Source organism: Lissotriton vulgaris, chromosome 5, assembly GCF_964263255.1.
Source record: "Lissotriton vulgaris chromosome 5, aLisVul1.2, whole genome shotgun sequence".
NCBI lineage: Eukaryota > Metazoa > Chordata > Amphibia > Caudata > Salamandridae > Lissotriton > Lissotriton vulgaris.
In genome coordinates this window covers 157836790-157850690 of record NC_141693.1, presented here as the reverse complement: position 1 = coordinate 157850690, position 13901 = coordinate 157836790, and positions in this window count along the sequence as shown.

Sequence of the window (13901 nt, the reverse complement as noted above, 5' to 3'; positions counted from 1 at the left end):
TCTTTTTTTCGAAATGCTGCTATTCAACGCTCTGCTGCTGTAAAACAAAACTGTCGCCCCATGAATCTAATGTAATTCAGCCATTGCCAAGCCTGCTCCTCCCTATTCCATACCGTCCGGTGGATTTCTTGGCGAACTGTGATAGTTTTAATGCCATGAAAAACAAAACAAAACTAGTAAGGTCTGAAATCCAGAACAACTTGTTGAGATAACCATCAAACAAACCAAGTGATCAGTCATATCATTTGGTCGTCCACACTGTGACCAGGCCGGTCTTTAGATCATCTAGACCCCATGCCACACAATAAGATGTTAGTAATGGATCAGGTCCACAGTGTGTTGTGAGCCATCAGTTGTTGGCCAGTTGGTGATGGTTGAAAGTGGTGAAACAACAGTGCAACATAACATAAACGTGGTGAATCTAAAATAGGGTGATGTGTCAAAACTACTCTTTATTGGAAACAAGGCACTTGATTTGTTTGATGGTTATCCACAACAAGTTGTTCTGGATTTTGTTGACCAGTCAGTGATTACACTTGCTTCTCACACATGTGGCTCACTCTCTGTTACCCTGTTTAGTGGCAATTATAGCACTCACTGACATAGTGTACTTCATGCCAGTGTGGCCAATTCATTTGGCCTTCAGACCTTACTAGTTTTGTTTTGTTTTTCATAGTATTTAGATGGGGAAGTGAACTGGTAGTAGGTCTTAAAACCCTTTTCCCTTTGACCCCCCTCTCCCTGTTTTGTGCAACAGTTTTAATGCCTCCATATGGAGTTGTCACAGCTGGCTGTATCAAGTACAAGTCAGACATCCAAATTCCGACAGCATGTGTAGAGGCCCACGAGTGCATGTGTCAGGGCTCGGGAGCAACAAAAACTGGGCTTAAACACGTTTCCGAGGGCTAGCTGGAAGGATACCCACACTGTGCACTTGTAATATGGCAGACAGGCTATCAGTCACGTGACAGAGCATCCTGTCCGCCAAGTTCTAAAACAGGCCCAGACTCATTAGTGCGCGACCTCAATGTAATGTAATATGTAAAGGGAAACTGTCAGCCTATATGCATTATCCAATGATCACAATAAGTTTGATGTTTTTATAATTAACTTTTAGAACTACTTTGAAAGTCATGATAGACTGGACTTATAGCAATTATATCACCACCATGAGGTATGCACTTGAAACTGATCACTGTCTGGAAATGAGGAAGGGCACTCCAAAAATTATATTTCAGGGTAAGTGATTTGAGGCCAATAAATACATTTCTGAACCCTGTGCTATTCATACATCAAATATATTACGTTACATAACATACCATAACCACATAATAATGACACTATAAGACTTTCCTACAAACTACTTAACTATAATATTTTCATTAAGAACTTTACTTGAAAGGACCATGTGTTTGTTTGTCTTGAGGAAATTTGCTGTACTAAATTAACAAACAAATGGCTTGGAATTCTGTGAACTGAAGGGACATATTTTAATACACAATATCTCATATCATGTAATTGTTGGAGTAAAGGTAGGTATGGAACCTTACGTGCCCATTTGTAAAACTCTAGATCAAAATCCCTCAAATAACATTAGATAGTACATCATGAAGAACAGCATCACCGATGGAATCACCAATGACATCTTTAATGACATCACACACAAATAAATGCAAAAAGCTGTACAGCTGCTGTAAAGGCAGTGCGTTGTCAAACTCCCTCCTTTCAACCACATGTCTTTCATCCTCTTAACAAATGTTCTACTATTAGTTTTGTTCAGATTATTTCAACGGTTTTGTAATCCTGTGCTATTCGACTGCATAATGACAGCCCACATCTCTGTTGTGCTACCGTCTGTGTTTGGCCAGTCGTTCCTGCCTACACAGGACATGGTTGGATTCTATCTTACACATACACACCCTGAGTACTGTTGGCTGTATTCCATGTTAGATGAAGGATCTCTTCAAACTCGCACTGTATCTTCAAGGAGGCATGACTCCCTTCTTCTCTTCAATTTCTGGGTCAGAGCCAATCAGCACTTACTTTACTACAAGCATCACCTGCACTTTCCTTTAATAAATTAATTGAATCTTTTTGATACATTCGAGTAGAGGATAGATCAGAGCAATGTCATTTTATCTACAAGATCTATTTAGGAACCTGTGTCCCTTAATAGTTTTGTAACGCTGGTGCTACTAGTTATTTGTATATTTGTGATGCAAGTACCATTAAGTGCTACAAAACAGGGCAAAGCCCCTGAACACTGCTTGTTGCGCTGATGGTACAAAGTAATTTCTCATGTATTCTAAAACAACTGTGACTTTACTTGGGTCTTTTGTGTGGACCCAGCTTCTTAAGGGATCATCAAAGACAAAACTGCAGGGTGAAATCACACTGACCTTCCGCATCGATGTTAATTATTTCTCAACATGGGTAGCACTAGCAGCAGCCAGAGACTTCCCTTTGGTACTCCTGGCACTGACCTTGGGACCCCTGGTCTTAGAGGTCATGAAAGCCTTGACAGAAAAGAAAACAAACAGCACTTTAAGAAGAGAGCTCATTAGGTGGAGCCTAGGCAGCTCGCATGCGTTGCCATTGAGGCACTCTGGAGCAGATGTACAAGGAAGTTCCACAGCATAGCACCGCAAGCCCTTTGGCTCCGACACACTGCAGCACTTCCACAGCATAGGGATGCAACATATTTACAAGACTATGTCGCATCTCTGTGATTCCCCCTGCGCTGGCGCACAAACTGCAGCCATGCGCTTGCGCAGACACCCTTGCACCATGGTGAAGGATGCCTGCGTCGTGGGGAGATTATTTTTGTTCAGGAAGGGGCATCTTCCTGCACAAAAACAATCACTACAGGCATTTTCCTCTTTCAATGCGTGCTGTAGAATGCAGCACACATTGAAAGAGGAAAAAACGAGGAGAAATGAAAACTTTTCTCCTTGTTGCGCCTCGCTACACCACCTCTAGGGTGGCGTATCATTCAGACGCATCTCCAGATTTACGATTTCTCGTAAATCTGGAGATGTGTCTTGTTCCATGGGTGTTGCGTGGGAACACCCACAGCAACACCCATGGAATGCCCCTTCAACGCAAAGTGCTGCGTGTGAAGGTGCCGTATTTACAAGGAGAGGAAAAGTCACTCAGGTTGGCTTTTCCTCTCCTTGTAAATATGGAGGAGCCCCCTGCGCCACCAGTACATCACGAAAGTGACGTTCTGGTGGCGCTGGTGGCTTGTAAATCTGCCCCGTTGTATGCAGTGTATCGACATTAGCTTTTTATTGGTAACGTGGATTGTCCTTCAAAAAGGCTTCCTCGCTAGTGGTTAATGGTTCCTCTTTGTCCCACCTCGCTGTCCTTTGTATCCTCCCATGGTTGGCTTTGGACTGGAAAATACTCTAAAAATCTGGCAACCCTGGTTGGTGCCCTGAGCCCTACCCTGCGCTCTGTAAGTACGGAACAGAATACATCCGCTGAAGGAGTAATAATGAACAAAAATGTTTCATTCACGCATAACTGATCATCCAGTGGATTTATGGATACGTGGATAAACCCTCCTTCCAGCTCGGCTGCTGCATATTGCTTTCCCTTTGCTCCCGATCCCCTCCAGCTCGCAGGAATCACCAGCGATTCATGTATTGGCTCCTGCCAGGAGCAGGTATCAGTGGCGTGTCTTTTGTTCCACACGCACATCAGCACCAGACCCTTCCAATTATGAGGTCATGTATTGACACCCTGTTGTGCAGCTGGGGTCTGCCTCCACTTAAATAGGGACACACACCGCCCGGAGCCAAACGGCACCCGAGTGCCAATCTACGTGCCTACTTGCTCTGTGGCCTCATTCTTGCTGCATTATTGACATATTTGTACAGCCCTCTGTAGCTCAGACTGTACCTGCACTAGCCCAGAAGTGGCCTTACATTGTTCTGATTAGCACAAGCATAGCCTCAAAGGAGTTCGTTGTATACTTGCCTGTCATAACAGCAAAACCTGAAAACGCATAATTCATAAAAATAGTAACAAATGGGCTGCATGCTTCCTTTAAGTAAGATATATAGGGGCATATTACCAAGCAATAGCGATAATTATCGCTATTGCTTGGTTAGAGATAAAAATTTACCGCTGAGCTGCGGCGATTTTTACCGCAAATTGACCTTGGTATTACCAAGGTTTATCGCAAATGCGATAAAAATCGCCGCAAATGCATGAATATCGCTGAAAATTCAGCGATATTCATGCATTACCGAGCTAATGCTCTTAGCCATGTTATCCACCTCCCATTGGATAACATGGCTAAGAACTGCTCAGGGCAGGTGTTAGCTTTTGGAGATATTCGCGCGTAACTGGTGTTAGCGACAGCTAGGTAATAGGGAGATAATTTTATCTCCGCTTTCTTGGCTTTTAAAGCCAAAAAAGCGGAGATAAACCCCCTTGATAATATGCTCCTTGATTTCTGAACTTCAACATTTTTGCATAATTATATAATTAAAAAACGAACTTTTAGGGATGCAAATAATTTAACCCAATATCTGGATGACTTTTGTGCACCATTGTGTCAGAACTGTATGAAAGTTAACTTTGGTGCAAATAATATTATCATGACCGAGTCACGGCTTGTCAGTGGTTAGCAAGACAAGCAAGCACAACTTGATACAAAGTTTTGCCAGGCACCAGTGGGGACCCGCGCTGGTGCAAAAATCATTCGAGCCTAAACTGCTAGGTTGTCCCCTCTATAAACGTAGAATTTTAAGCAACCCCAGCGAGGTGAGGTCCTGTAACACGTGTTGCTTCACTGTACTATAAACTAGATCTCATTGGGACCAGAACCCCTCATCAAAGTTGCCTATGATCCTGTGCCAAGCCAGCGTAAAAAGAAAGAAATCAGACAATGGAGTTATCAGATGGAAAAAGCCATGTCTTGAGCTTTTTCCGGAAGATAGTCTCCGATAAATCCAGCCGAAGCCCCATTGGGAGCTTGTTCCAGTAAGAGGTCGCTATAAAACTAAAAGAGCGTCCGCCCATCCTGGCTCTTCTGGTGATTGGTATGCGTACCTGACCCATTCCGCTAGATCTTAAACCTTGCGTGGGAACGTACGGGGTAAGGAGATCATGTAGATAGGAGGGGCCCTTCTTCTGCAAAATTCGGTGACTGATACACATTCCTTTAAACAGAACACGTTTCTTCATTGGAAGCCAGTGCAGAGAAGCCTGAGCCTTGCTGGATGAGGCTCTCTTCAGGAGCATTAAAACAAGATGTGCAGCCGCATTGTGGATGTGCTGGAGTCTCTGAAGACACTTGATATTAGCTCCTAGACATAAAACATTCTCATAGTCCAAACACGATGTCACAAGAGCGTGGAGCATTATATTTCTTCTTCCGGAGCGTGCGTAGGGGTCCATCACAGCTTCCCGTCACTCGCCTGGTGTGGATCTCAATGGACAACTTGTCGTACAGCCATAACCCCAAGTTCTTCACCTGATCCTTAGGGGAAGTGGTCTGGCCCAATGTGTGGGGCCCCCACTCAGAGGACCAGATCGAGGGGGCCTTGCCTATGACTAAAACCTCTGTTTTACTACCATTAAGTTTCAGGCAATAAGAGGCCGTCCAGGACGCCAACTCTTGAAGACCCAATGAAAAACTCTGTGCTGCCTCCTCAGAATTTTGGGTCATGGTCACCACTAGTTGTGTGTCGTCAGCATATGACACCACACTAACTCCAAACAATTCCACAATTTCTGCCAAAGGGTTCATTTACACATTAAAGAGAGTGGGGCTAAGTATGGAATCTTGTGGGACCCCCAGGTTTCTGTGACACTTGAAAACAGCGGTCACATAGAAAGGAACTTAAGCATTCCATTGCTTTACCGTCTAAGCCACCTTCTCTGAGGTGCAGTAATAGCGTGTGATGGGCTACAGTGTCGAAAGCAGCACTAAGATCTAAGAGGACTAGAGCCGCCATCTGTCCCGCATCTACCTGTTTACGAATAAGCTCAGTAGATAAAAGCAGAGCCAATTCCGTAGAATAAGTGGCACCGAAACCAGATTGTGTAGGGTAGAGAAGGCTGTAATTATTGATATTCACACTCAGTTGAGTCTTTACCACCTTCTTTGCTACCTTCGCAAGATAAGGCAAGAGGTAAAATGGGCGAAGATTATCCAGCTGACTTATGATGATGTTAGATTTCTTTTTTTGAGGAATGACAATAGCCTCTTTCCATTTGTCCTGGACGGCTCCTGATGAGAAAGAGATCTCCAGAAGATACCTGATGTAAGTTTCTAATACGGTGAGACTCCCACTCAAGATCTTAGGGGAGGCCGGATCTCTAGGTGAGCGGGACTTAATACCGTTGGCTACTACTTTAAGTGTGTCCACACTGGGAACTACAAAATCACAGAGGCAATCCGCCTCTTAAATCCTGGATACCCCTACACTACTGATGCATCCCTGTTGAGCTGAGACCGGGAAAGTGGCATAGATCCTACCCACTTTCTCTGGAAAGAAATCTGATATCCTGTTACAGGACTCAACTGAACTCATGTCAGGAGCAGTGACTCTTGCTAACAATGTTTAAAAATAGAAAAAAGTTCTTTAGAAGAGTTCTCAGCTATTTCAATCCTGTTGTTATAATAGGTGGCCCGTGCCTTCCTTATCATAGCATGATATTTTTTTAGGCTAGATTTATTCAAGTTTAGTCGTAACATCAAACCCCCTCCTCCAGGCTCTCTCGAGACACTTACAGGCTGATTTAGCCGTTCTAAGTTCATTGCTAACCAAGGTGCGGACTTTCACTGCCTGCCTGAAGCTCTCGAGGACCAGGGAGCCATACTATCCAGTGTCTCCAGGATGCGATTATCAAGTGCCTCACATGCTGACACAATATCAATGCCCCCAGGCGGCCCGCCCTTCTGAAGGGCCATATTGAAGCTGGATGTAGAGAGCTTAGCCCAATTCCTATTCAATTTAGTGGTGCCCATTTTGTGTAGTATGACACGCCGAGGCCGCATAAACTCAAAAGTTACAATAAAGTGATCAGACCACGGGTCCGGGGTTGGGGGGTTTGATGTTTAAGGCGACCCAATTGGCAAAGATAGGATCCAATAGGTGGCCAAGTTGGTGAGTAGGAGAGTGTGATTTGCGCCTTAGGTCCCACCCGTCTGGTTAGGGATGTACAAATGTTCTACCTTGAAAAAAATAAAATACCAGCATTTGTAAAGCACACAGCTACCTCCGAAGAGGTGTCCCGGCGCTGAGGGCCATCGGGAAGATTAAGCAAGATATTGGCCAGAGTCAAATGGTGCTGGGCTAACCTGCCACCGGCGATCGAACCGTGAACGCCATGGTCCAGAGTCAGGTACCCTGGCTGCTGCGCCACACTCATGGACCTTTTTTATATGAGACTGAGGGAGTGTTTACCCTTGACTTTTGTCCTGCAAGTTAGGACAAAATCATTTAGGCCCAGATTCTGAAAGGTGCCAGGCAATGCAGCGCAGCACCCAAAGATGCAGCGCTCCATTGTGTGACACGGAGAGAGCAGGAGAGTACCATATTCACAGAGATATGGCCCTCTCCTCCACTCTCTCTAGTGCCAGAGCTGATTTCAGCTGCCTGGCACCAGGCCCACACCTCAGCGCCATAGTGCTAGGGTGTGTGCCTGAGTCTAGCATAGATTTTTAACTGGAAGGGTGCCCTTCCTGTACAAAATTATATGCCTAGACAAGTTTAAAACTGTTCCCACTTTGTAGTGTGTTGTACAGTGCAGCACACATGTTAAGTCGGAAAAGCACAGAGAAATGAAAACGTTACTCCATTTAATGCCTGCTTTTCAGCTCTGTTAAATTTTGGTGCTAAACCCTTTTCATCAATTTTAGTGAATAGGGTTTAGTGCCAGAAAGCAAGGGTGGTTCCATGGGAATACCCGTCTACCGCCCATGTAACACACCCTTAAATCAAATTAATCCAAAGCACATTAGTGTTACTTTTACATAGGTCTGTATATCCCAAAACAGGTGTAGCGTCAGGTTTGCATTGAAAAAGTAATGCTACCTCGATGCTAAACCTTTTAGGATCTGGGCCTTAGAGTGCCCTGCATCCAAAAACAGTCCCCAGAGCCTCCAATCATGCTATTTGTAGAACCTTTTTTAATGAAATCTTGTAAGCATTACAGACCACAAGAGTCATATCAATGTAAAGGAGCCGAGTAAGACCCTTAAATGATGTAACAATTATTTGGTAGATGGCAGTTTAGTTTAGTACCTCATATTATGTATAGGCAGTTTCAGTTTTTCATTTTGATAAACAAACCTTGTAGTGCTATACTGAAACAGAACCCGCTCAGACGGTCTGACTGTAAAACGGGAGTCCCTGGTTCCAAATTCTCTCTAAGTAGTCTTCATGCCTTTTTAAGGTGATTGTTGGTTTTCCAGTTTTTGGTACCTGTTTTTGTTATTTCTTGGTTCGTGGAGTTGGCTGATACTGCCCTCATTTGTAGCACATTCATGCTGTAGTAGCGAGCAAGCGTGGAGGAGAAGGCTGTCTGTGAGCATCACTGGTAGGGTTGAGATAACGGTGTCTGAGAGAGCCGAGAGACAAAAGCAAAGACAGGTGAAGGATTTTTATTAAAATGACAGTTTTGGAGGCTTTCGAGACAGAACTGTAGTTTTCCAATTTTATGTCCATTGACCTTGTTCGTGCTTTGGCCATTGAGCCCTCTATGGGTTTAAAGCACCGGCGACAAACAACAGGCATACTGAGGTGTCTTCATGGTGTCATCCGCATACATTAATGCCCCGATGGCAAGGCAGATGAGGCTGGATCCCAAGTGTGCATACTGCACCTCCTGATCACGGCCGGCGTGGTGTCCTGCAACCGAACTGCCAGGTGCAGGTTCACTGGACCTGAAGCTAGCCAGAGGTGTGGAAATGCACTCCGGCTCCCATGCTCTGCCTCAGCATCTTGCCGCTGTGTTCCATTTCCAGGTCGCAGTGCACTTCTGCCATTAATCAATATGAGTTTGTTTCCATTGGTGGGGCAGTAAGTGAAGACATTATTTGAATACAATTCTTTTTATTCATCGTTTTACTTCCTTTAGCTCTCATACCGGCCCTATCTGAGATAAATTGCATTTCCAGTGTTCATTAAATAGCACCGAAGCCCATCCTTGTTTTTTGTAGGTGTCACTCATTTCCATTCCCTTTGCACATAAGTAGAAAACTTGTGTTTGTTTAGAGACCAAACCTGGATAAAGAGTTCCAATCAGTGACGTAACTGGAGTCAAAGTCATTCTGATGTCTCTGCCCCAGCCATTTTGGCCAATCAATGCCCTTGTCGGTATGTGAACCCAGGTTCCAGATCAGTATTCATAGTAGAGATGGTACACGATCACAATACATTTCCACTAAAGGGATTTACAGGGACGAGATGACTGAGATTCCTGAAAGACTTTCTAGTTATGATAATATGAGCTAGACTGAAACTTGCAATACAGAATCGGTGAAACAAGGTACCTCTCTGTGTGAATGGAAATGCATCATGCTTGTTGGAGTGTGTCTATGTGGGTGAAGCTGTGTGATGGAGGGATCACTTTGGATCGGTATGGGTTTCAATCAGGATGTTTCTGTGAGGTGTGTCTTTGCAATGTGCCTCAGTGGATTGGATGTGGGTGTGTTTGTGTGTGTTCGGTTTCTGTTTGAAGTTACTGTACCAAGGAGGACCAGAGGGTCCTTTTTCTATCAGGGATTTAATTTAAGGAGGTGTTTGCCCATGCCAGGGCTAGGTGTGGCTCACTGCTCCCTTTTTCCTCAAGGAGACAACGGATTTAGATAGAAATTGGAATATAATATCATAAATCCACAAGGAAGGCTTACCAGCAGATTGCCTTTACCTGGGAAAGAGTCTCGATCAATTCGTCCCTGGAGAGATATCTCATTCCTCCCCCATTGAGCCCTCAAAGAGCACACACAATACCTATCGGTCAGTTCCCCTGCGGTCCAGGCACATATTATGCCAGTGTGCTGCCAGTAGTAACAGAAAGGAGTCTTTGGCATTCCTGAGTGCTGCCAGTGACACCTGCCTCACATTTAATGGTGGGTGGAATTCAATTGTGGTGCTGTCCTTGTGTGAAGGTGCTGCACGTGCACAAGGAATTAATAATAGAAGCAAGGCACAGATTTATTCAGTCCCAGAGTGATTACAATGACATCAGCAGCACCATCAGCTACAGTAGCATGTCCCGGGCAAAATAATCAAGTGTCAACTTAATATAATAGTGCCTCTAAATATGAAAGAGTGCTGCAAATTACACCAGGGTGGAGGCAATTAAATTAGTGATGCTTTTAGCAATGTAAATGTGGCAGTTAGCATGCCAGAATACATCCAACAACAACCATCTGATGACCAATATGTTATGTTGCTGGCAATTAAATAAAAGTACCAACTATTACACCAGGGTTCAATGACAGATTGTGTCTGGACATCTTATTTGTGTAGAATGGGGGGATGTGCAACACTGGAGTCAAGTACTTCAGGAAGGATGAAGCAATGTGTTGACTCACCTGCTGGCCGATTTGCCAATGAGAGACAGACAGATTAATTTAGGACTTTACATAATCTAGAGTCAGGCACAGTGCTTTGCATTTCCGGATGCATGTGGCACAAGTAGACAGGAATTACATTTTATTGGTTAGATTTAGGTTTATGTAGTGTGTACTCAAAATAGTCCGAGTGTGCGTATGCGTAGTGCAAGTGTGACTTTGCCTCCTAACAGGAGTGGATTTTGGTAAATTAAGCAGGTATCAGTAGATAATTTGCACCATTCACCCATGAAGCCTTACATTGATGTGAGATGGGTTTACTGTAGCCTACTGCTGTGCTTAATTTGTAAAATAATATGTGCCTGAGCCCAAAGTTTTCTCATAAATCCACATCCAGCACAGACGAATATCAGGATTGCAGAAAACTGATGCTGAATAGTCTGGATTCCATCTCATGCCTTTACTTCCTCTGGCAAGGATTCTCTTTCACTTTAGTTCACTATTGTAGTATCTTTCTCATCCCTGCGTTCTACCTTTATCAATGTTTTAATGTATTTCTCTTCCTCCTCCTTTCGAGTTTTTTTCTCTCTTGCTGTGGGTAAAAGCTTGAGAAGGAAAAGTAAGTGCCAATCCCCCAATATGAGCGGTGGTATGCCGACCCGAAACACCTACTCAAATTAAGCACTAGCCTACTATTCAGAGACGTGTATTGTAGTCATTGCATCGCCTATTTCCCATACAGGACTCATTGTCCTGCATTCAAAACAACATAAAGAATATGTTTCGCCTTCTTTGCTGAGAGAGTAAAACACATTGAACATTCTCAGAGTCACACAAGCATCTACTAATAGTTATCCAACCCACATACACAGAGGATGCATAACCATCTTTCAAAGAGATCACAAATATCCTTGCAGATCACAGACCTTCCTCTCCATTCACTGATCCTGTGAGAGACAGTCAGTTGAAAGGCACCAGCTCCTTCCTCGAAATACTTGATAAGCACCTCTCTGATACCAAGTGCAGGTCCTGGTTTTCTAATAACAAGTAAGGATACCCTATTACTAAAAATGCCCACGGCAGAGGCAGAAAACCTGAACAATTTCCTTTCTCAAAAGCTCTTGAGAGATGCTTGGCGAACACTTTGAAGCAATTTGTAGCTTAAAGCAACATTTTGTTCTACCTTCTGTTGGGCTTTAAGACTGGTTGCAACACAGAGGGTTCTTCTATTCTACAATTAGTGGTTGATGCTGCACACATGTAAGAATCTTGGCTTCTGGTGCTCCTTAACTCTCAGCAGCATTTGACTTGATCAGCCATGCATCCTTTCCAAAAATCTTGAAAGAATGGATGTGAATAAAAGTGTCAGTTCTAAATGGGTTTTATCACTACCTGAAAACCCAATCTAAGCAAATCAAAATGTCCTACTCTCACACTGGTCTCACCAGCATCAATGAGGTCCTTTAAAGTCTATACTATTCCCAGTATCGATCAGTCTGCGCAACGAATCCTCGATTCCCTGCTGAGTCACTGAGAAGAGTTACCTGGGGCCGATTGACCTTCATACTTGGTCTCCTTGGCCGTCTGGACAGACCCGGCCCTTTCCGGTACAGCATAGCTGTTGATCTGATTGCTCCTGGGGCCAACAACACTCTGGCCGATTTGTCATGCTCTCTCTTTCTTGGCTTTTCAACACCCTTCCCTTCCTTTTCGTTCACCTTTTCCCACTTCCTTTTGCTCCTGTTTATGATTGCGATTGGTATCACTTACGCGCTCTCCTGGTAAATAGTAAATGCCTCACAGTCAACAACTGTGCGCGAGTCAATAGGACTGCTAATAGATTTTTGCAAACATTTATGTCATAAGAATGGCATTTGCAAGGTTGAGGACGATTAATTGCAGTCTACAGTGAGCAGCTCAAGGAACCAGTTCTTCTTCCACTGCTTCCCTTGGTTTCCAGTGCTGGTGGTGCTGACTGGTTGGAGCACATAAGGTTTCTCAACTCAGGACCCATTTTGAAGGTGCACGTGAACTTCTGCAGACAGACCAAAGCCCTTCTTTGTATTCCAGGGAGATGTCTGCCTCAGGAGGAATACTATGTCTCAGTGTAGTTGGCAAGATTTTCGACTTTGGTGAATGTATTTACTAACTGGTAGTGGTTTGGTACTGTCACTCCATGAAATGCATGCGAGTTGAGTGAAGACAGTGACTGTCAATGTCCACGCCCCCAGTGCACAAACTCGTTTTCTTAGTCCTTGCATGGACCTGCCCTAGAGGTTGGCACAAATATCTGGAATCCCAATGAAGAGAGAAGTGGTGGCAGGAGACAATCCCCTTGTGCTGCCCCAGACACCCAAGGGCCATTAGGAGATGGGATGGAGTCAGATATCTGCACTTTAAGCAACAGACATCCCTAACCCTAAGTCCCGGATGCAGACTTACCTTCCAGGAGCCGCTAAATACATTGGTCCTCAGTTATAAGCCCATTGGGCCGCCGGTGTCTCACTTTTATTTCTTCCTGGAAGATGCCACTTTCAGGAAGGACTGGGCCCAGATTGCCTGGCATTGCACCACGGACTGGCTGGTGCTAATCATTAAGACCGCCAAATGACTATCAGAGGCAATGATTATTGACATTCAAGCCACAGAAACCTACTTTAAGACAACCGTATCTGCATTCAAGAAAGAACTGGATGAACAGAGCAAAGACGTGGCTGAATATAAGGAATACCTAACTCAGGCCAAAATAACGAAATTCCGAAAAGATCTAAAAGATTCTTGTATGTAAAAACATACCCCTACACAGAGGACAACTATGTAGCCCCCAACAAACAAGACAAATCCAGTGAGGCATCTGGAGACAGTAGCTCAGTATCTAGTGACTCCAGTTCAAGCCCATCAAAATCACGAGACAGAGGGCGCTCGCTGGCAGCAACCATGAAATGGACCACCAAAAGGCAACAACTTTGGACCACCATTGGGCACCACCCTTTGCCCATCCCCCACAAAACCTGTACTTTGGCTGGCTCCCGATGTACCAATTCGGACCACCCACCTATTTCCAAGGGAATCATAGTCCACCTTTTTTAGGACAGGGCGGCCCGCGGCCAAAGGAGGAACAACTAACATGTACAGTGGGCAGAAGAAGGAGTGCCAGTGAGCGCCAACACATGGAACAGAACACGGGAGCTACAACCCGGACCAAGCAGATACCAATGAGAGAAGAAAACGAACCACCCTCCACCCTAGTCTTCAACTTATCGGCCACGACACTGTCACCTGAAGAGGAAACAGTCCTCAATAAAGGCCTTTTGTTCGTTCCCACCACGAAACTGGACAAATTCAAACTTCATGTGAAACT